Source organism: Phyllostomus hastatus, unplaced genomic scaffold, assembly GCF_019186645.2.
Source record: "Phyllostomus hastatus isolate PE091 unplaced genomic scaffold, TTU_PhHast_1.1 phas_scaffold_501, whole genome shotgun sequence".
NCBI classification, from domain to species: domain Eukaryota; kingdom Metazoa; phylum Chordata; class Mammalia; order Chiroptera; family Phyllostomidae; genus Phyllostomus; species Phyllostomus hastatus.
In genome coordinates this window covers 33906179-33928877 of record NW_025334033.1, presented here as the reverse complement: position 1 = coordinate 33928877, position 22699 = coordinate 33906179, and the positions used below count along the sequence as shown (strand labels likewise).

Below are 22699 nucleotides of genomic sequence, written 5' to 3'. Positions count from 1 at the left end.
GTTCAAACTATTTTGGTAAGGTGTTCTTTTCTCAGCAGCCAGAAGTGTCCTGATAGGAAAATACTGTTCTCATATCATAGGCTTACTTTTAAAACTAGTGGAAAACCGTAATGTATATAAAGCATCCAGCACACAGCGGCACAAACAGAATATGGGAAAAGTCCTAGTTCTCATCTTGATTTCTGAAACACGAACATTGATCTTCACTCATTCAAACGTGCGAGCTGGACCCTGTGTTGTTTGAATGACTCCTCCGTGAGTTTTCCCTAGTTCTTCTAGACAGAATAAAGGGCAGAAGTCAGTGCTTTCTTTATTTACTCATCTAAAGGTAACACCAAGTACCCTAAGTTTATTTTAAACAATGAGACTAGCCTTTAATTCAGACAGCATACCCTGAAGTGCTGACTATAGTGTAGAAAAATGTAGTTCAACAGAGGCATCTTCCTGACTGTGTGAATCAATGGATCCAAATAAAAGTCAGCCCTGACCAAGTACTCAACACAACAGCCAAGTGCTCCTCATTTGGAGTCAGCCTAGTTTAACTGAAAATCTTCTTTTGTAGATGAAAGACATATTTTATAGATTACCATACACATGTAAAAAGGCAGCATCTCATCTGGAATTTTGTCTCATCCTTATTCCAGAATCCAGTACCTTTTGCTTGGGAACCTTCTCCCCCTAGATCTTCATATGGCTGACTCCTCACCATAATACAAGTCTCAATTAAAATGTCACCTCCTCAGAGAGGCCTTCAGGGATTACCCAACAACAGTAAACTTCCCAATACCACCACCATCACACACACAACTTTTATAATTCAACCAGTTACTATTTTAATCCATCTCAGCACTCATCACTACCCAATATTCTCTTGTATTGTAATTTGTTTCTGTCAATGGGGTCCAACCCTGGTTGGTTCTGATCTAATGAGTCTGTGTTGAGGCTTGGGACATAGGTATTTTTTAAAGCACTCTTTAGTGATTTCCAATGTGAAGCCAGATCTAAAATCCCCTGGTTTATGTATTGTCCTTGTTTTGTTTGTCCAACTTTCCCCTAGCCCTTCAAAGGACATGTGTCACACTGCAAACATTCAGTTACGAAGTGTGGACAGACTGCCTACCTGTGTTGTAATTATGTCAGTAGTGTCTGCTCACCAGTACTTTATGAGCAGGCTCCTAGAGTATCTAACCTACTCGGCATCAAAAAATAAGTGCCTCAAGAAAGTTCCATAAATAAATGAATAATAAACAGAATGCATTTGTGGACTTACATGTTCTCACCAAATAAAGGTAAATAAATAAAGAGACAAGGTGATGGATAATCAATGTGTTAATTGGCTAGAGAGGAGCAGTCTTTTGTCAGTACATATCAAATCACCACAGTGTACACTTTAACTACATTAAAATTTTATCAGTCATACCTCAATCAAGCTGAAGTTAAAAACAAACAAACAAGTGCTGGCCAAAGTGGCTCAGCTGGTTAGAGCATCAGCCCACAACCAAAGGGTTTCAGGTTCAATTCCTGGTCAGAGCACACACCTAGGTTGTGGGTTTGATCCCCAGTCTAGGATGCATGTGATCCCCAGTTTGGTCTGGGAGCATACTGGAGGCAACCAATCAATGTTTCTCTCTCTCCCTTCCTCTTTCCCTTCTCTAAATGAAAAAAATCTCCTTGGGTGAAGGTAAAAAAAAAATTTAAACAAAAAAACAAAGAAAAGAATCCCCAAACTGTTTTTGTGTGCTACAAAGATAAAGCTAAAACTGGATGTGGCCACTCTCCGCAAAGATCTTGCAAAAGAAAACAAAATCAGATTGCCATTATACACAGTAAAATGTGCTCGCTGCTGTGATGAAAGAGAAAAAGACTTCCGGGGAGGTAAAGATTACTTCTTATTGGGGATGGGAGGGAAGAAACCAAGAAAGGCTTCATAGAAGAGGTAGCATTTAATCTGAGCCTCACAGGAAAGATGGAATTTGGCTCTTTGGAGAAGAAAGACTGTGGCAGTGACATGTGGAAGGGGAAGCAGGGAGGTTATTCTAGGGAGAGGCAAGAACATAAACAGCAAACCAACCCAGCTGGGGGTCAGAAGGGCCTGAACTAAAACATGGCAATCAACATGGAAAAGAGTAGAGAGTGTCATGATATGTTTCTGACTACAACTTGGGTTGTTGGTGAGGAAAATAGTGAAAGTGAGTTTTTATAATTGAGGGACTGAGAGAGTGGGTGTCCTTGATAATCATGGAATCAGGTGAGGAACTGATGTGGAGGAACATGGGAAGGGGATGGCCAGTGCTGCTCTGGACATGGGAGTTTCACTGTCAGTGGGTTGGATGCTATGGGAAGTCTGCAGGAACCGATGTATAAGTTTAGAAAGGAGGTTAGAGGTCAGGATGGAGAATTGGTTTGGGGACTGACTCACACAGCAACGATGACTGAAATCATAGGAAGGGATCTGATTAAGGGAGAGGGAAATTAAATCGCAGAAGAATCAAATCTCGAGAACACTGAGAGAGAATTTAGAGTGGACGGAGAAGACAGAAGCCTTCTGAGAGGAGTGGAGGGTGGCAGAATATGCCACCTCAAAATTTGCCTCTTTGGCATAAGAATTATTTTGGAAAAGAGCACACATGGGAGAAATTCTGAAAACAGGTTAGAAGTTACCTCTTTAATAAAGAAAATTTACATTTACAAAGGAAAGCATCATTTGTAAAAGTGCCTCCCTCTCTGTACCAGGAAGAAAAGGATGACTAACAACTGGATACTCTTGTCTGTGGAGGGGCACCCACCTAAATGTGCATAACAGTCTGACTCTCATTTACTGCGCTTCTCCTGATCACCGCCCCACACCTGGCCTCCTCCACGTCTCCTCACTTATGTCTTCCAGCTGAAGATGTTTTTCAATCCTGAATTCTCAACCATCTCTGAGAGTTACTCATTTTTCCCTGGATATCTCTTTTGTATACATGAGGTGCACATATTAATAAATGTCTGCTTTTCTCTTATTGATCTGTCTTTTGTTACAGGGTGCTCGCTGAGAACTTAGGAGGGTAGAAGGAAAACTACTTTTCCTTCCTTACAGTTAGGAAGAAAACACGCTCAGTAGAGGTTTAAAAAGTACAGAGGAAGCTTTGCTGACAGCAGGGTTGTTTAAATTTTAATTAATTTATGTGTGTAAACTAAGCATGTTTGCAAGCAAAGAGGAAAGGACCAATAAAGAGAAGAAACCAAATATGTAGGAAGGAGATAGAATTATTGTCAGAACCTAGTCCCCTAGAAAGTAAAAGGAAATGGAATGGAGAGTCCAAGTGTGGGTTTACTCCTGACTAAGAAGAAAAGGCTGTGTTAATTTGATCTAAGAAGGAAGGATAAGAGAATGGATGAAGACAGAAATCTTGAGGTGGTAAGGAATAAGGCTGAGGAAACCTATAGCACACACCTTCTCAGAAAAATAGAAGGGGGTCATCTGTAATGGGTAAAGGGAGTAGGGCTTGGGTTTAATGGTTTTCATAAAAAATGCACAGGGGAAGTGAAATTTAAAAAAGTAAGAAGAAAAGATTTTCAAACAACAGCAAGAGCCCTGCTGATGTTGCAGTGAATCTCGAGTGGAACCCATCAACCCAGTTGCCAGACCCTCTCCATTAGCTCTGAGTGCCAGGCACCTGGGAGCAAGAATCATGGCTGTCTGACACTGACAGCCAGGTTGGCAGGGTAGCAAGGGAAGGTCAAAGAACAGAGGTCAAGTGATTGGTTCTCCATTAAGAGCGTGACTGTTTACATATATTTGCAAGAGATAAAAAGGTTGATTTTGCCTTATCTTGAACCTTGGTATATAGTGGTGCCACTTCTAAGAAACATGTTATCCCTAAAGCTTGACAATTGACCTCCCTCTTTTTAATGTTTAAAGTCCTCCAGAGCCCTGGCTGGTGTGGCTCAGTGGATTGAGTGCTGGCCTACAAACCAAAGGGTCGCTGGTGCGATTCCCAGTCTAGGGCACATGCCTGTGTTGTGGGCCAGGTCTCCAGTAGGGGGCGCATGAGAGGCAACCACACATTGATGTTTCCCTCTCTTCCTCCCTTCTCCTCTCTAAAAATAAATAAATAAAATCTTTTAAAAAATAATAAAGTCCTCTAGAGGTTGCCTGAACACTGACTCCCATTAAATATAACTCATTTTCTTTAACATAAAAGTTTTGGGGTACCATATATATCTCTGATACTCTTACCTGAAAATCTGAATTTCATTTCCATAGTGGCATCTTTACATCTGAACAAATTAGGACAAAGAAACTCCATATTTACATATGGTGTTAAATACAAACATCACCTTTCTAAACAAAATAATTTGGTCTTATAAACAATTCTAATAGTCACAAAGTATGGAGACTTTCTCTATTCCTGTCCTATTATGGAAGAAAGTTAAATGAAGATTGAATTTGGGAGTTGGGGTATTAATCAACTGTGCATCTTTGGACAAGTAACTTAAATTCTGGGCCTATTTAATTATCAGTGGTGGAGGGGTTGATACAGGCTAGCATGGTTTCCAAGTCATTTTCAGCTCTACCATTCCCAATGTCTTAGGCCAGGGACTAAACCTTAACACAGCTCTGTAATTCCCCTCTTCCTTGCGTATCCATAGTACCAGGCATGGATCCTCCCAGAACTTGTGAAATGAATAGATTTGGAAAGTAAACAAAGCCAGGTGTCATTACTGCCAGCGCCAACCCCCCACCCCACAACACACACAGAGTACATCACAAAAAGTTAACATGCAATTATTCAGAAACTCTTCAAACCATTCAAGGTCAATGACTGCAGCCACAGCGTACAGCTCAGACTCTGTCCCTGTTCAATAGAGTCCTTGCTCCCTGCTATTCTTGCCCAGCTCTCCCTAGCCCCATTCATACCCTGCCTCAGCAGTTTGGGAATCAGGAGTGAAATACATAGTGGAAAACGAAACACATAAAGATTTTTTATTTTCGAACATGAAATTTAGATGAGAATCACATTTCATTAGTAGAAACCTGTTGTCCCAGAGATCTATTGCTATTGTTTAACGACTACAGGCCTTCTCCACAGGTTGATGCTCCCAATTATAAAGGGTTTGGAAGCAATTTAGTACTTTAGTATCTCTCCCTTTTTCTGACACTACTACCTGTTGGGCAATTTTTCTCATCCAGCTGAGGGGAAGGTGGAAAGGCACTTAGGAGACAGTAGTAGCCTGGTCCACACTTGACCATCAGGGTCCCTGGTCTGACTGTCTACTCAGGGGACTGAATTTCACTATTGGGTTCCTGATATCACCAAGTATCAGGAGTTCTACAGATTTTCCTACTTTCTCCTTGTGATTTTAAAAGTTACTTTGATAGAAGTATTTTACTCGGGCAGGAATAATACTGATGTATGACCAAATTAAATACAAATGTTATAATTATGATCTTTGACACACTATGTTAAGGGATCTCACCATTTAAAAATGTCTCTTCCAAAACAATCCAAGTGAAAAATGAGCAAAGGACTTGAATAAACATGTCTTCAAAGAATATATACAAATAGCCAATGAGCGCAGGAAAAGCCTCTCCAAATCACTAATCCTTATGCAAATAGGATTATTTGCATAGGAAATGCAAATTGAAACCACAACGAGATATCAATTCACACCCAGTAGGATGGCTACTATCGAAAACAAACAAGCAAAACCTCCAGAAAAGAACAAGTGTTGGTGAGGATGTGCAGAGAAGGGATCCCCTGTGCACTGCTAGTGGGAATGTAAAATGGTGCAGGCAGCTGCTGTGGAAAACAATATGGTAGTGCCTCAAAAATCAAACATAGAATTAACATATGACTCAACAATTCCACTTCTGGGTACCCCAAAATAAATGAAAGCAGGAACTCAAACAGATATTTGCACACTTATGTTCACAGCAGCATTATTCCCAATAGCTAAAATGTGGAAGTAACCCAGTGTCCACCAAATGAATAAACAAAGTGTGGTACATTCACACAGTGGAATATTATCCAGCCGAAAAAGGAGGGAAAGTCTGACACATGCTACAACATGGAGGAACCTTGAAGACAAGTGCTAAGCGAATTAAGCCAGTCGCAAAAAGGCAAATACTGTATGATTCCACTTACATGAGGTACCTAGCATAATCAAAATCATAGAGACAGAAAGCAGAAGGGTGGTTGCCGGGGGCCGGGGGAGGAGGGAATGGGGAGTTAGTGTTTAATGGGGACCGAGTTTCCCCATTAAACTCCCCAGTAAATGGAGAAAATCGGTCCCCATTAAACACCCCAGTAAACTCAAACTTCTCAGTTTGAGAAGATGAAATGGGTTTAGAGACGGACGGGGGTGATGGCTGCACAACACTGTCAACACACTTAATGCCATAGAATAACACACTTCAAAATAGCCAAAATGAGAAATTTTATTAAAGATATATTTATTTTACTACAATAAAAAAAAGTCTCAGCCCTGGCTGGCGTAGTTCAGTGGATTGAGCGCGGGCTGCGAACCAAAGCATCGCAGGTTCGATTCCCAGCCAGGGCACATGCCTGGGTTGCAGGCCATGGCCCCCCAGCAGCTGCACGTTGATGTTTCTCTCTCTCTCTCTCCCCCGCTCCCTTCCCTCTCTGAAAATAAATAATCTTTTTTAAAATTTTGAATCTTCTTTAAAAAAAAAAGTCTCCTGGAACTTTCGTGATAGTGGCAAAGATTATGTGTATGCTAACTTTTCTTTATGCCACCCAGGAATGAAAAATAACATCTGAGTACCTACTATGTCCCAGGTCCCCACATATCCACAACAAAGCAAAAACAAAATAAAAATCACCCCCCCCCCTCCCTCCGCAACAGAATCAAAACAAATCCCCACCACCTTGACTAGGTACTATTGAACCCTCTTTACGATGAAAAAACTAAGGTTCGTAAATTAACCTACTAGGTTAAGTGATAGGATTCAAAGGCAGATCTGCCTGACTCTGCAAGCCTGCATTCCTTTGAGTCCATGATGTTATTTTCTTTTACCCACAATTGTCTTTTTGAACGGGCTTTCTGTTTTGAGTATACAGCCTTTATACTTAAAAGTTGGGCTTGCCTTCAGAAGTAGGCTAAAAAAGTCCATGGACCAAATACATTTGCTATGTGCCTACCACATGAGGCCCAGGGCTGGCTATGAAATAATGGAGTCGTGTTTCCTCTCTCAGCCATTGGCCATATGGCAGAAAAGAAAAAACACATTCAATTAAAATTTCAGTGTTGGTCGACTCCCTCAAAAGCCACTGAGTATCCTGGGCAAAAGCATTATGCCTTTCAATATTCCATATGGCCACAATAAGCGGAAACAGTCTCATTTTACAGTGTAGGAGCATTTTCATCTTTTTCCTAAGCCTTCTACCATTGTAGTTACTGATCTGCTGTTACTCACTAATGTTGTGCCTCAAGCTGGAATTAAACAATTAAGGAAACGTTTTGTGCTGTGCGCAAAGCAGGCACCTCTTAGTTGTTTTCTGAAAGAGAGCAAGGGGCTCTCTTGACTCTCCAGTGCCTGTGGGCCAAGGTTTTATTTTCTTACTCTTGTGTGAAACATGCAGAGAAGAGGCATGCAGGTTGTCCACACACCCCCAAACACAGCTGAGTGTTGGCATTACCTAGTGAACACAGCTGGTAGATGAGTCAGTACCAGAGGATGAGCCCATACTCATTCATACAGCCTAGGTTCCCAACTTTCTACTTCACGTAATGACAGGCAGCTTGATCGGAGAGCTCCAGTCAGGGGCTTTCTGGATCCCAGATCTGGGCTAGACCCCCTCTCTGGGCAGATATCTTCACATATTTTACTAAAAAGAGGCAAATGGGAAGGGGAGCTGTGGAATACATGGCGTGACTTGTTCTGCCCACAGATTTGATTAAATGCAGTGAATCTGTCAGGGGAGTTCCATGGTTTTGCCTCTTAAACATAGAACAGGTTTCACTGAATAAGTCACCTCAGAAAAGTAGACATTGCTTTTTCCTCCAGTACCAAAATATTCTTCTCTCTCAAAGTGTGCTGCTATATACTACAGATTTTGAGAAGCCAAATGAATTTCATAAAATAGCTTAAAAAAAAACTACAGCTCTTCACAGTAGAAAGTGGTGATAAATGAGGAGGCACATATACTCTCAATGGCTTATTTAGTGTTTAAAAACCACTATTTTAAGAATTTATTAGTGTCTCAATATGACCTTTTTATTATTTTACTCTACTATAAAAAGAAATTTTTTTTCCTTTGAAAATTTATCTCCTTCCATTCTAATAACTTAAAAAATAAAACCTTTATCAATGACTATTTGCTGCTTAACTATACTTTCTTTTGGAGACAAAGCTTAATTTTTAGAACCAGCTACACTAGGGTGTTAAACTCTTTCTCCTACATATCATGTCAAAGGACTCCACAATCTCCTCTCTTATCCATTAGACTTATTTAATGCACTTTTACATATCATTCATAAATATGAACAAGTCACGGTCACAGACTCTTATTAAGGGCATCCATTGCTCAAGAAAATCAAAGAATAAAAACCACGTTCTGATTTTACTTTTCAGTCTGTCTGTGGTGTATATAAGTAAGGAAACAACCCAGCCACATTTTTATATTTTGTTCCTCACTGAGATTCACATGCATCTTGCCCTAGAGATGAATAAAATCCATGTAAACATAAAATCCAGGTATACACTGGTATCTCATTCTGGACAAGCAAAACCCGCCACCCTCCTTTGAGAAAGGATGCAACTTTAGGAGAAGACCGATTGGCAAATTGTAGCTGTTTCTGAGGTTATAGTGAAGCAGCTGCACAGAGCACAGGGAAGAAGACACCGTTTTTTAATGGTAAATACTGTCCCTCACAATACGCAATTCTTTTGTTGGCAAATTCTGAATACAAAAGGATTTAATACCCCTATCCCTCCCCCAAAAGAAGCCAAATCACAGTCATTATGCTGCAAAACAGATGATACCCCCGTGCAACGTGTCGGAAAGATAATGCAATTAGCATTTTACTCGCTTACACCCCTGAAAGAGGACTGCAACGCTCAGATGATCCGCTCACAGCTTCACAGCCCCAGTTGATTTCAACTCAGCCCTGCTTTTCTTCCCAGAGAACTGTGCTAACAGCTTCTTACATTTGGCGTGTTTTCCTGATCAGTCACCAAAGATAAGCACTATGATCGTTTTCTTTTTAAAGCAAATGTGGTCATTCTCAAAAGCCCTTCCACAAAAACCCATCTTAATCATTTTCCCCAATCCTGAAAAAATGTCCCTATCTTTCCTTAGAAATCTGCCTATAAAACCACAGGCGATGGTCATTTCACTCACTTAAAAAAGACCGACAATGAAACGCCTTTCTCTTACCTTGGCTCTGAGGCTGGTCAGAGAAGAGTGGCTTTTCTCCTGTCTCCGAGCTGGTCTGTGCAGGCGAGCTCCGGCGCAGCCCGCCCAGCCCAGCGCAGCAGTAGTAGGAGCTGCCCACAGAGCAGCGGCCGTTGTGTGTATGTGTAGCAGCTGCGCCTGCAGCCCAGGGACTAGTCCCCACCCAGCTTTGTCTTCAGTCATCGTTCTTTCTACAGGAAGCAGCACATCTCCCACTTCCTCCTCTCTTAGTAGCTGCGAGCTGCTTTCTTCTTTCCCTCTCATTCCATCTCAGGGCTCACTAGCATTTTCACCTTTTCTTGGGCTACTGACACAATTTGACTAGAAGAAACCAACCCCTTTACCCCTTTGTTCCAAATCCCTTTGTGGTATCTGGTCCTTCCTTCCCCTTCCATATTCCCTCACCCTCACCTCCACGACCTACCGCCTTCAGCACGGGCGGCCCCCTTGCCGGCACACTGTCTGCTTTCTTAGCTTGAACTTGACTTGTTTTCATTGTTGTTGTTGCGGCTGTTTTTGGGGGGGTGTCAACAGACCCTGGCCAGGCTCCGGTCCTGAGATCCAGCGCCAGCCTCAATGGCTCCTTCTGATTCACTATAATCTTTTTCAAATGAATTAACTGAAGCTTGCAGTGCCTTGCTGCAGCATTTTTCTCTGGGCCAACATTCTACACAACTAATTTCTCCAAGGTCCCACTACCACTGAAATCTTGCTTAACCCACATACTCAGAAAAGAATGACCCCGATAAGTATTCTTGTGGGGCATAGGAGCTAAACCAAGTCCTTTAATGCTACCTGTAGCCTAACAGTGAAGACATATTGCCAACACTCTTGATGGTGGGAAGGAAGGACGTGGTCCTAAACACTGTGATACAGTCCCAGCCCAGAAAGAGAGTCCTCTCCTGCATCCCCTCCCCAGCACATTGGTAGAACTGAAAGGATCTACTGAGTCCTTGCCAGTCACTTTAGTAGGTGGCATAGCATTACTGATAAGGGTAGAGACTGCAGAAGTCTGTTCATCCATCAGGATTTAAATCTAAGTTGTCATTACTGACTTTATGAACTTGGGCAAATTATCTAATTTCTACTTGCCTCGATTTCCTCATCTGCAAAATGGAAATGATTACAGTCATATCCCACAGCAGAAATCTGAGGGTTAAATGAGATGGTATACAAAAGGAATATAATAATTCCTGAAACACAGGAAGTGTTTGATACATACTAGCTCTTATTATTTTTACAAAAAAAGTGAAGCCCAGGGAAGGCTAATGACTTCAGCAGTCAGCAGCCAAACTGGGACAGTACTTGGCTTCAGGATTCCCCACAGTTACGTGTCAGGACCACACTCAGATGCTCCTGGTGGCAGTTTATTCCGCTTGCGAGCCTTTCTTCCCCGATACCAACATGAGGTGCCTGGCAGAAGCAAGAGCATAAACGCAGCCGGGGTCAGGGGGATCCCAGAGTCCAAGCTGCACTGTTAAGAAGCCTCTCCTGAGGAGTCAGTGACTGGAAAGTTAATTTTCACCTGCAAGAGTTAATTCCCTAACTCCACTTTTTAAATCCAGTCTTGCCTTAACTGTTACAGCAAGTAAACTAACAGGAAATGTTGGAAACCTAGAGCTATTGAAGATAACTGGATTAACAGGTAAGTCACCAGGTAAGTCTCCCTAAACCACGTTGGAGACTATAGCACATTAGCCCACAAGGTACAAAATTTTAATTTCTATAAAATGTTCAGAGATGAGTCCCAGGACACCCTTTGTTTTCATTTGATGTCTCTTGAACAGAGTTTGTTTATTTCTTCCTAAAAATCATATCAAAAAGGACCCTGATGTCAACCCACTAACATTAGAAAATTATAAACAGATTGTTTTAAGGTTAAAAATGAGTAACTACTTCCCTGGCTGGTGTGACTCAGTGTATTGCATGCTGGCCTGCGAACCAAATGGTCATGGAATTGATTCCCAGTCAGGGCACATACCTAGGTTGCCAGCCAGGTCCCCAGTAGGGGGCACATGAGAGGCAACCACACATTGATATTTCTCTCCTCTTTCTCCCTTGCTTCCCCTCTCTAAAAATAAATAAAATCTTTTTTTTAAAAAAAATGAGTAACTACTTTTGAACCACCAGCAAATAGAATTTTTGTAGTTGGAAAGGACCAGACATAGGTTCCCAGAGCCTCCTGCAACACAATGAAAGTCAGACATGAATTGCCTCCAAATCAGGAATCTTGGTGTCAAAGGTTACCAGCAGCTTTTATATAAAAGTTTAAATATATATGATACCATGTCTAAGAAAAATGAGAAGCAAAATTATTAATGGAAAGATTAGAGAAACAAATCTTTGGTTAATTTTAGACTCATAGTTACTGGCATTAACTCTGGGTTCAAATAGGTCTTTTTCACTTTTTAAAATCCTCTCTTTCTCTTCTCTTCTCATGCTCTTCTCAACCATCACAGAGCGGTTGGAGTTTATTTTTTTGTCTAGATAGGAAAATCTCTCTCAGACAACAGCATCTCCAGGTATTTGGCTGCCTTGTGCTCAGTTCTTCCTCTGCGGCCCTTACAAAACTCTCAGTGCGTTAACCTGGTCATTGCTGGGAAGTGAAGACTAGATTTTAAGATCTTTCTCTTCCCGTCATTAACCTCATTGCTTTCAAGTGGTCCCAGTAGCCTTCTTCTCTGAAGAGAAAAGAAAAATGTGGGGGTGTAGACTGGCTGAGAGAGAAGATTGAGCCACTTTAGAGCCTAACACAAGTGTGTTAAGGAGGCATGCATACTAAGTCTGCAAAGTGTTTATTCCTTAGGAGATACAATTACACCTCATCACTGACCATTCATGCCGTCAGTAATGAAATACGGACCTATCCTGGGTACATTTTATTAATGCATAAAACAAAAGCCTGTAAAATACTCTAATATTCATTAGTGGCCCTATTTGTAGGCATTGATACCTGTATTTCTTACCTGGTAGAAGAAGTGGAAGGTAATAAAAAGAACATCATTTTGCCCTGATATCTCTCCTGCATTTTGAGCATTCTGGCTGGATGCTCCTTGGAGCTACTTAATACGAACATCCCCAAATTAAATCTATTCCTTCACCCAAAGCTTGTTCCCCTTTCTCTATCACCATTTCATTGAATGAGAAATACAAGCCAGGTGTCCACAGCAGGACTCTAAGAATGACATCAGAACCATTTATCTTTGCCACCCATGTCTGATTTAAAGGTCCTTGTCCTTTCATTCCCACCAAACTATCTCTTTGACCAACACCGCCCCCCCTTTCTCTTAACCCTGCAACTCTCTTATTACATAAGTGACAGCCATACTCCCTCCTACCTCCAGCCTCTCTTCTTCACCAGGACCACTAGAAGTATGCATCTGAAATGAGTTGAGCATGTCACTCTGCCCACCTAAAATTTTCCACTACCGCCCCTCCCCATTGCTTACAGGATACAAATGTTAATTCCTTTGCATGGCATGCATATAAGGCATTCTGAAATGGCGTGCAACTACACTCTAACTTTATTATTTAATCTGTTGTAACCTCACATCCACCCACCCCACATCCACCTTTACGACAGGTTTCTCATGAAGCCGTGCTCTCTCTTTTCTCCTGTATATCTTGCCAGATGCTCTTCTTTTTGCCAAACATGCCCTATTCCTTCCTCCCTTTTGTCTGAGGGCAGCCCCTGCTTGCCCTGGCAGACTCGCCTTCCCTCGGGGGATTTCCCTGCCCACAGGAGCAGGGCCCGGTCCCGTACCTCGATCTCCATTCCTCAACTAACCACATTGTTTTAATGAGTTGCTGTATGTCCACCTCACTCATTCTTTGAGCCCCTTAAGGCTAGGGCTATATTCTAGTCACTGTTGCTTGTTACATACTAGATATTTAAAAGATTTCATATAATGAAAAGACATCATTAGCAAAAATTCCAAAACTGCTTTGCATGAGAAGATGGTCATGGGATAAGAAAGCACCCCCACCCCATTTTTGTTGTTGTTGTTGTTGTTGTTGTTGTTTGCACATTACAGGAATCCACAGTGCCGGCACGCCATATTCTAAGTATTTGCTATATAGGTAACCCTAAAGAATCCTGGGGCAACTCTTGGTTCTGTTACGTAGTGAATTGCTTATAAGAAGAAAAGTCTGGCAATAAAAAGTAATTTTAAAAAATAAATTTTAAAAAGGAATGGAAAAAATGAAAGAAAACTATTCTCACTTGCATTTCTGGATGAACTTTAAAGAGATGAATTTATAAGCCAGAAACACTTTGCACATTCCCTCCTGCACTCTCCAGTTTTGCCGCCTCACAGCTGTCCCAGAGCTTCTCATATGTCAGATCCTCCAACTCCTCCTCTAATCTCCTTGCACCCTGGTTCCCTCTCCCTCCCCGCCGCCCTTGCCGTGCCCAGCTCGTTCTTTACTATTTTGATTGACTTGCCTTTTTTGGCTAAGACTTCTCTACTTTCTTGGCCGTGTCTCCATCGTGGTCTATACCATTTCTTATTATATTCATCAGAAAGGAGCCACAACCGCACCAGCAACGCCACTCTTTGAGTGTATGTGTGGGCTGTGATGAAGAGGGAAAAGTGAAATGGGAATAAGGTGGAATTATATATTAATAAGTCTTGTCCATTCATATACATTGATGATGCATTTAATGACTTGCTTAATTGTGCCAAATAGTCATTAAAATAAATAAATCATTGAGTTATTATTTTGTCATGGAAAAACCAGAATTCCAGGCATTTCTTGGATGAGCTCAAGGAAATAGAAGTCTCTCTGAAGACTTCTTCATAAGGAGGAATAATCATGATATGATCCATGTGTCACAGAATCATTTCCTCCCCCAAGACATCTGAGCCAATCCCCAGCTGTTAAGTGCCAAGAAGACTGAATCTTATTTAGTTTAAAGAGAGTCAGGGGGTGCAGTGAGCAGAATTCATCTTTCTTAAGAGAGAAGCATTGACCCTCACAATTGAAAACTGTCAGTCTCTGTCTCATAGCCCAGCATAAAAGCTAGTAGGTCAAGGGGTTCTGGAGTGGCGGCCAACTGTTCCTCCGGAGAGGGCAAAGTGTTAGAGGCAAGAGTTCCTTCCCTTTGCCCTGGGCAGGGCCAACTAGGGGATTAAGTGGAATGGTGTGAAGCCCACCGCGCCCCCCACCCCCACAGATTCTCCTCTGATATTGCCTGAAATGTCACCAGAATTGAACTCATTTGTGTTGTTATGTGTTACATACATAAAGCCTTGGGAGGTTGTCAGTGATGGATGAGTTCAAGAAATTTGCTTTCCTAACACCTCATGAGAAAACAAATACACATGTGAATGGGAAGGAGGAAGGGATGGGCTTGGAGGCCAAGGGTGGGCAGAAGCTGGGAGGGCTGGAGGAAGGCTAATTGTGAAGCAGGAGGTCTTGTCACTGAATGACACTGAGTAGGTAAGGACACAAAAAGGAAGAAGGCAGAAGATGGTTGAAAGTAGGTAAGAAAGAGCCAGCTGTGCCCATGGGGAGTTTGGCCAGCTAAGTAAGGACAAAGTAGACACTTCTTGAGTAGAGACTGCCTGCGATGTGTCTGAATTTCTGGTTTCCCGTGAGCGGGAAGAATTCCAAACTGTCCACCAGCAGAAGGTAGGGCTGAACTGTCAACTAGGGTAGCAAAGGATTTAAATCAAATGCATTCTTACCATAAAAACAGAAAGTAACTCTGAGAAACACACGTCCCCTTTAAAATGTCTTTGAAGATACATACATATACAGAGTATCAGGGACAGCAGGAAACGAGCAACAAGGTCAAGAGCAGGGAGTCAGCAACAAAGCATGACAGAGGTTAGGGAACATTGTGCACAAGCAAAGCCTTGGAAAAACAGTCCTTTGAAAGGAACTAAATCAGGGAGGATATAAGGGATATAAATCAGGAAGATTAATATCACAGGAGTACACCATTTTGAAATGTCTTGGGAGAAAAGCTGTAGAATAATAACTCTAATAATCTGAATGCAAGGCAGAAAGGCAAGACTTGATTTTTCTGTGCTAAATATGTTGACCAGACAGAGCCATTTATCCTGACAGTAAACAGGTTGGCAAAAGTCTGGAGAATGAAAGATGTTTGTTTAAAGGCATTCTACCTTTGTTGATTTTCATGCCATAAAGAATATTCTCAGGTTTGCTTGTGGTCTCCCCGGCTCTACTTTTCTCCTAAGTCCTAAGGTTCTCCCTTTTCCTATGATACAACTTCACAAACTGAACCATGGGAGATAAAGAGGGAACTGTGATGTTAAGTGTGGGGTGGTGAATCTGTCTCTTCTACCAGAGTCCACCTGAATCCAGTAACTCGACTGAGTTTTCCCTGCAGGCAAGGGCTGTCTCTCTCTCTGTGTATCCAGCACCTTGTGCAGTGCTTGGCATGTGGTGTGTGCTTCCTACATGTTTGTTAACTTTAAGTGAATTGAAAAAATTAGGCCCCACTGAAGACCACTTTGAAAGCACAAGAACATACATTTTACAAAATTCTAAGAGAATGAGCAAACAAACCGCCAAGTCTTCTTTAAATATTACCAAAACTGTTCTTTGTAATCAGAAAATGGGAAGAGGATGTGGCAAGCAGGAAAATGTAATATTGATGTTGAAAAAGGAAGGAACCTGAAGAAATAGCATTAAACCAGAAGGAAAAATCTGTTATTTACTTAGATTTTAAGGAAGTTCCACTACATGTAGAAAGCTCTTATAAAGCTTTGTCAATTGTTCTTCTTGCAAATCTGTGAACTTGTAAGATACATTTTCATTAATGCAAAACATTCAATGTAACTTCCTATGAAATGTTAAAAATGATTGCAGTTACTTCAGTAATAAGTTATTTGACACTCTTAAGTCTTACTTGTATGGTTACGCAGGGAAATTTCAACAGATAAAAGTTGTGTGGTGTATAGTAAATTTGGAAATCTCAGATTAGTGACTTGGCAAAATAAATAAGATTCCTTAGCAAACTGCTATTTTTACTTGTATGATTTTCTAAAAGAAAATAGCTGGGTTAGGTGTACCCCCTCCTCCACAAATCACCTCTCACTCACCCTGGTGATAGCTCCTATCACACTGTGCTGTCGTTGTGTATTCCCCTTTCTCTGTCCTCCACCATGTGTGGAATTGTAGAATACACAGGTAATGTCTTTAGTACCTCCCGCCATGTCTATGCGTTCAATGAATTGCACGCAGTAGGTGTGTAATAAATATTTGTTGCATATATGAATAGAAGCAAAAGCATGACAAGTAAGGCACAGAGATTAATTTGAGGAGGAAGATTATAAGCCAGACATCTGTAGGTGTATTTGTAATTAAAAGAAATTAAGTCCTACAGTTAGTAAGCAAGTTTGCCATTATTTATACATTGCCATGTATGGTTGTGTTTTAAAATGAAAAGAGTGGCTTACCTGCTCCAGATCAGTTATTGCCATTGAGTTCTTCCCAGCTCAAAATAGTGGAATTCACTCAGACCACAGCAAGCCTTCTGTTTGCTGTTAAAATATTTATGTGCATTTCTCCTAATTCTCCACCCCCAAGTGTTTGCATCTAGAATGTGGAGTTATGCTAACTGAAAACTGAAAGCATGAATATTACTTAAAAACCCACCAATACAGTATAAACACACTTGACACCCTGCCATCAGAGTAGAAAACTATATTACCGGCTATATCACCCTTACTTAAGGATTACATACACCAATGGTTTTATGTGTATGAAGAGGGTGACAGCAATGACCTCAAATAATATAGTCAAGAGGGAAGGAAGTTGTACATATCAGAGCTGAGGAGATATCTTGGAGAAAAATAACATCTCAAAGAAGCAAGAGTATTCAGAATGAATGAATTTTCTTAATTATTAGCAAGACATTTTATTCTGTAACAGTCCAGGGAATTCTTCAAAGACCCATTATTTCCAGTGACCATCAGATAGGAAAATAAAAACACCTGTTTGTCCCTAAATTTCTAGGAAGATAACCGTGTGCCTATCTTGGTTAGCCAGGATCTTGATAGTGACTGGTAAATAGTGAGCACTCACTAAATCTTTGTTAAGTGAATGCATGAACTTTATGTAAAAGAATAGCAGAAACTCACTACTCACATTTATAATTTGTGTAAATGATGAGATTTTGCATCAATAAGAGATAAAAGCTGCTAGTTATAGATAGTGAAACTAGGAGCACCCTATTACCAAAAGGAGTTACAATAAAGACCTCTGTGTAGATTTTGTATGGAGCAATAATCTGTTTGAACATGTGTTGTTAAGTTATGTCTTTATAGTCCTGGCTGGGCAGCTCAGTTGGTTGGAGCATCATCCCAATAAGCCAAGGTTACAGGTTTGGTCCCTGGTCAGGTCACATATAAGAATCTACCAATGAATGCATAAATAAGTGAAACAACAAATCCATGTTTCTCTCATTATCTCTCTCTAAAACAAACAAACAAACAAAATTTTAAAGAGCCATGACTTTTCGCCCACTTTGACAATCAGCTCATCTCCACTGCATTGAATCCTGCTTCTTAACATAAGAGATGATGTCTCTCCAGCTTTGAATCTGAAAATGCGTTAATCCATAATACACTCTTTAGGGCTGATAGAGCAGAAAAACCATCCTCCCACCCTCTCTAGATTGTGTGCTGATGTTCCTGAGACTGCCTTCTTCTGACTGGACGACTGGGAGAAAACATCATGGATGCGGGCCCACGATGGGCTCCACAGAACTCCCCCATGCCCAGGAGAACATTTTCTGTTGTGATTTGCTCTCTTCCAACCCCCTTAGCCTCACAGGCACCACAGAGGACAAGAAATTCCCTCAGGTGCCCTTGACAGATTTCAGGAATAAAGAGAAGGGGACATAAGGAGGAGGACTGAGCCTGCGGGCGGGGTTTTTCTCATGAGAGGCATTTTTAAGATAAAACCTCTGAAAAGAGAAGTCAACTAAGAGCCTAATAAACAAAAGACCATTTAATTTACTTTTAACAGGAAGAGATAAGAAAACTTGGTTTTAAAATTCAGGGAAAACAATACCAACACCTTAAGGGAACGATAAAAGAGAAGAAAAGAAAATGAAGAGCGAGAAAGGACCAAGGAACAACTATGTTGCTTGCAATGTTCCCAGAGGCAAACAAACGCCAATTTGCTGAGTAGTATTATTCTTTTTGGAGGGATGAGGGGATAACCTTCCTGCTTACAAAATGGGGATGTTGCTGGAATTGGTCATTTAAAAACATTTACTTCTTACCTGAAACTGGGTATCATTTATATGTTTACATACACAATTGTTTATTGGAAATGTATTGGGTGCCAGCAGGAAACAAAATAACTCTCTTAGCTCATGGAATTTATATGATAGTAAGGGAATCAAAAATAAAATAGTTAATGTAGAAATATATGATATTTCAGGTGCCATTAAGTCCTGTGAAGAAAAATCAGAGTAAGGGGGAACAGAGTGGTGGGAATGCATGCAATATTTTAAGTAGAATGGTCAAGGAAGCGTGCTGGTGAGTCTCTGATTTCCATCCTACCTTACCGGATTCAATTCATTCTCCACGTTTCTTCGCTTTGCCCTGTGCTCCATGGTATCTCCAAAATAGCCCCCAATTATTCTTGGCCCCTGGTGTTCGCACCCTCGTGTGGTCTCCTTGCGGATGTTAACTCAGAACCGATCTGCGTGACTAAGAGAATAAGGCTGAGGTGACAGTGCACGATTTCCAAGGCTATGTCCTTACAGGCATGGTCACTTCCATCTTGGCCTGTTGGACCACTCACTCTGGGGGAAGCCAGGGGCCACATTGGGAGGCCACTCAAGCAGCCTGGGACAGCCCCACCTGGGGAGGATCTTTGGTGTCTCACCAACAACCAGCAACAACTTGCCAACTCTGTCAGTGAGCCACCTTGGAACCGGATCTTCTATCCTGCATAAGCCTTCAAGTAACTGACCTCTTGACTGCAATCTCGTGAGAACCGGCACTGGAAACATCAAGATAAGCTGCTTCCAAAATCCTGACCCACAGAAACTACACACGATAATAAATGTTTATTGTTTGAAGTCACTGCATTTTGGGGTAATCTGTTATGCAACAGTAGATAGCATATACAGTGCCAATACTGCATTACCCTGACTCCCTTGACCCTGGTTTCCAGCCTGTTCAGCCCATTTGCAGAAAGTGAAGTCAGCGTCTTTATTCCCCAGTGAGTTTACTCTGCTCTGGCCCCGGTTTCCTCCCTCAGTCCCCGCAGCTGTTTCTGGGCAGCCCCATGAGTCTCCAGGCCTGCAGCTCTCTTTGTGCTCCTATAACACTATTTCTTCCCTTTGCCCCTTCAAGCCTAGATGTGGCATCAGATCTTGGTTTCCTTAACCCTGCACACGCCTCTGTAACCAGTCCTTTCATTCTCCTAAAAAATCATGTGGCTTCTATTTTGTACTAAGACCCAGGCTGATATGAAAGGCCTTCTGTAGGAGAGGGTGTCTGAAGACTTGAAGTAAGTGAGGGAAGGAGGGTTCTTAGTATGTGGGGAAGAGTATTGCAGCAAGTGCAAAGATGCTAAGATGAAGGAATGCCTGGTGTGTTCAAAGGGCAGCAAGATGGTCAGTGGAGGTAGAGTGCAATGCACAAATAGGAAAGTGTCAGGGTATGAGAATGGAGAGGTAGTCAGGGGCCATATCGCACAGAGTTTTATGGGCCATTACTGTATTCCGAGTGTCAGGTACAGCCATGGCATTGTATTCTGAGTGTCATGTGCAGCCATGGAATGGTCTGAACAGGGTATGAAATGATTTCACTTGCTTTGAGACCAGGATATAGGGAGATCTTGTGGAAACTGGGAGAGCAGTAAGGAGGCTCTTTTAGAATTTAGAAAGATGGTAATGGCTTAAATATAACAGATAATAAACGTGGTGAGGAGACTGAATTCAGGATATATTTTGAAACCAGACTTGTAAGAATTGCTGCTAAATTGAATGTGAGGGAAATAAGAGTAAGGAAGTCTCTAGCGTGAAGGGTGGATGCTGGAGCCATTTATTGAGATGAACACAAGGGAATGGAGGTGATACAGGTAGACCTGGCCAGACCAGTGGTCAGAGGAAGGGCCGAGTGAGGGAGAGGCCACAGGAAATGCCCAAGGTAGCACAGGTGAGGTCACGCTGCTAGTACCGCATGTGACCACAGATTTCCCTAACCTGGAGCAGAGACACTGCAGGAGGAAGCCTGGCACAGAGCATGCAGGAGGCTAGTGCAAAGCACTCCTACTCCCTTCTGGTATGGGCAAGGGTGGGGGTTGGGGGCGTGGGGGCAGGTGCTGACCTGTTAGTCTAACCTGGGAAAAGAACCCATTGAGGAGCTGGATGCTTCTGGAGGGCACGGAAGTTTGGGCCAGGAGATTTAAATGGAAGGAAGGGAGAAACATGCCCTTTCTTCCCCTCACTCGCCCTGTTGGGGACAGCTGGCACCGAGGCCTAGTCAAGGGCACTGGGCCACACCCCAGGCATCCCAGGGACACATGCCTCGGTGGTGACCCATGGGTGCCACATTGTCTTTCACTGCTGCACGGACTGTCTCAGACTGTGGCTCTTTGGGATCTGCGGCCAGAATGGGTGGGCCAGAGCACTTGTGGACCAGCAGGCCCTGGAAGCTGCATAGCCCAGAGGGCTACGCCCCAGGCCCTGAGATGGGAAGCTGTGGCAGCGAGTGGCGGTGCACCCACATGCAGACTCCAGAAAGGAGGCTGAGGCCCAACAGTTATGGAGAAAGAAGCTGTGGTGCTACATAGATGATTGTGTAGTAGCCGCCTGTGGTTTTCCAAAGGATGGCATTTTAAATGGGAAAAGGAATTCTGGGTGCAGCATTGGACTGGTCTGGCAGAGGGCGGTAGGGTTTTACTCTGGAGGGGATGGGCTCTGAGGCAGAAGCCTGCCATTCTTCTGAAATTGTGTAGTTTTTGAATAAAAGATCTCTTTTCTTCCTCACCAAACCTCTGCCTCTCGAATTTGCCTATGGGGGATGGCAGGCAGAACCCCACTTTCTGTTTGGTAACAGAAGGGGGAAGTTTTGAGGAAAAGTGGATGGAAATGAAGAGTTTGTTTATTTCATCTTCAAAAGAGAAGAGTAACGTTCTGTTGTTTTAAAAAAGGAAGATGAGAGAATTTTTTCTCACTTTATAAAGAAAAAGATCTACATTACAGAATAACATTTCTCTCTCCCGGACCATTAGGATATTGTCATTTGAAGTCAAAATCAAGTAGTATATTCTCAACTTCATTTACAAATGTGACCAGTTGTAGGTCAGTTCTGGCTCTCCAAAGGTGGGAGTAAGTAAATGCAGGAGCCAGGTCTGTTCTCAGGAGGCAAGGCCCCTATTGTCTGTTGTAAAACATAATCTGCCTACCAACAGAGGACTCTAATTATCATGCCTATAAAAGATAATGCCACTGGCTAACCTCACATGACTTTCTTTTTCAAAACATTGAAATATGACAACCTGCAGCTGCAGAAGCAGATGTGGCAGGAAATAAGACTTAGACACTTCCGTTTTTCTTGGGACAGCACCCTTTGCCCCACTTCCTCCGTCCCGGGCGTCTTCTTACCATAAAGTGGAGCCGCGCCCCCACCCAACCGAGACGCCCGCTCTCCTTACACAACGTAGGTTACCTGCTTTTCCTTTGCAGACCTGAAACTCGAGGGCAATTCAGTGTGGACTTCCTGCTGTGGGCTTGCTAAGAGACCAAGCAGCACCCTCTGTGCTCCGAGGGGAGAAGGCAACACCCTTCACCTTGTAATGTTTGCCACCCGCTCGTTCACACCCTCATCGGCAGCACGCTTGGCGATGCCGCTACACAGTGGTCTTGATGCCAGCCGGCACTTTTGTTGTTGCTGTGTTCATAATAACCTCTGTCTAAAAATTCTGCAGGCTTCCAGGAAGGGACACAGCCGACTGTGATAAAATGGACTTCTCCCTTCCCCTCCCTCTTGCTACCATGGCAACTCTGAATGACTGATTTCCTGGTTGCTATGTAAATGCACTGGGATCCCATCCACTGCACACACAAAGATGTCAGTAAGAATGGTGAGGAAACAAAACTCATATTTAAAAACACAAAGAATTTCATCTCAAGCCTTTTTCTCACACAAAAGTGGAGGAGAGGAAACAATTATAATTAGAAATAGTGCTCTTTCCAAAGGAGGAGTGAGTGTTTCTCTCCCTCATTGCAGGAAAGACTGGGGAAAAAGGGGGAAATCCCTCGTTTGTAGCTGGAGGAGTTGGCATGGTGACAGGAA

General features: G+C 42.4%; 1 protein-coding gene across 3 annotated transcripts in view; it reads right to left on the bottom strand.

The window, feature by feature from the left end:
- GNG2 (G protein subunit gamma 2) overlaps window positions 1-22325 on the bottom strand; it is a 121633-nt gene extending 99308 nt beyond the window's left edge. For 2 of the 3 annotated variants that reach the window (XM_045823481.1, XM_045823483.1), the window contains exon 1: window positions 9387-9562. The gene's annotated coding sequence lies outside the window, so the exon portion shown is untranslated. Of the gene's footprint in view, window positions 1-9386; window positions 9563-22072 lie in introns of those variants that run through there. The other variant, XM_045823482.1, reaches the window with a different exon arrangement.
- Between the last annotated feature and the right edge of the window lie 374 nt (window positions 22326-22699).